The sequence below is a fragment of the Pteropus vampyrus genome, unplaced genomic scaffold (assembly GCF_000151845.1).
Source record: "Pteropus vampyrus isolate Shadow unplaced genomic scaffold, Pvam_2.0 Scaffold10066, whole genome shotgun sequence".
Lineage (NCBI taxonomy): Eukaryota > Metazoa > Chordata > Mammalia > Chiroptera > Pteropodidae > Pteropus > Pteropus vampyrus.
The window spans coordinates 3,669-5,191 of record NW_011898847.1 but is presented as its reverse complement, the minus strand read 5'-3'; the positions used below and the strand labels follow the sequence as shown (position 1 = coordinate 5,191).

Genomic DNA, 1,523 nt, shown 5'->3' with positions numbered 1-1,523 from the left:
AAAAAAAAAAAACATAACAGCAACACGATGAGATAGAGTGACACGAAACAGAGTGAATAACTGAGAACCAAGAAGCTGCACTAGATTGGGTGATCAGAGAAAGTCTCCCAGGGAGCTGGTATTTGAGCTGAAGATCTCAAACTCCCATAAAATTAATGGATGCCCAGTTTCTTTTCAATTAACACTCAATCTAAATGTTTCTACTTCATGCAATTTCATTGCTTTGGTTTAACATTTCCAAGTATCTGACAGTTTCTCCTTTGGGCAAGGTTTCTTTGCGAACATTTCTATATTAATTTGATGCTTGAAAAGAAGGTTGGTAAGATTTATTTTTATATGAAATAGTTCTCTTCTCTCCTTTTTCTTCTCAGTGTATCTGTGTCAACTGCATCAACATACTAGCCTTAAAAACATGCTCATTCCTGGTGCATGAGACTTCAGCTTGGGTGTATGTGGCTTCCTTGCCTGGTGAGAAGTTGAGCAGGCATTCAAAGAAGGGCATATTATTTTCCCTCTCTCTATCCCCATGCAAGCTTGCACAGTAGGAAAGAATCTGTCTCCACTCTACTCCGACTCATGTTGCCATACATCTCTTTAGTGTCTTGAGCAGCCTGGGAACAACAGAGCCCAGATCCCACAGTAGAAATGCCCAGGAAATGTGCGACTTTTAAGTGTGTGTTTCTTTTTACTGCCTGAAGATGAGAAATACACACACACACACACACACACACACACACACACACACACACACACGTGTGTGTACATATATATATAAATCATCTATTGAGTCTTTTTGAAATACACCCCTTCCATTACCACTAAGTGTGTGAATGAGGCTGGAGGAAGAGCCAGAGAAGGCTTTCAGGTAAAGCTCATGAGTCTTATAGTACTGTGCCCACCTTAACAAAAGGCATGGAAGTAGTGAGCCAAGTCTGACTTGTACCTTATGGATTGATAGTGATGAATTAATTATCTTTTACTCAAAAGATAATTGAGTAAAACTATTGAGTCAGAATGCTAAGCAGTAGGGACTGGAAAGAAAATAATACATGAGTTCTACCTTCAAGGGCTCACAATTTAGTTGGCAAAGCAGATTTGAAAACAGATAAGTTATAATGAAGTGAGATAGTGATTACATAAAGAGCTAGGTTACATTTATTATTATCATATTTCTTTAAAATCTTGTAAGATCTAAATGATTATCCAAGACTGCGAGACTATTTAATAGATGTTGTATTTAAAAGAAATAAAGTTATAATGAATGAGCAACCCCAGGAATTCTCCACAAATATTTGTTTTAAGGAGAGTGGTATATATTTTTCAAGGCTGTTACGGCCACCCTTAACAAGCCTGATCCCATCTGATCTCAGAAGCTAAGCAGGGTTGGGCCTGGTTAGTACCTGGATGGGAGACCGACCATCTAGGAAGACCAGGTGCTGTAGGCATAAAAAATAAAAAAATAAGGGATTGTAAACTGACAAGGTCCTTGCAATCTGTGAGGTCAACCAAGGATTGCCTCGCCT

At 38.7% G+C, this 1,523-nt stretch overlaps 1 pseudogene; it reads left to right on the top strand.

The window, feature by feature from the left end:
- Nucleotides 1-1,327: 1,327 nt before the first annotated feature.
- On the top strand, nucleotides 1,328-1,445 carry LOC111734942 (annotated as a pseudogene).
- Nucleotides 1,446-1,523: the final 78 nt, after the last annotated feature.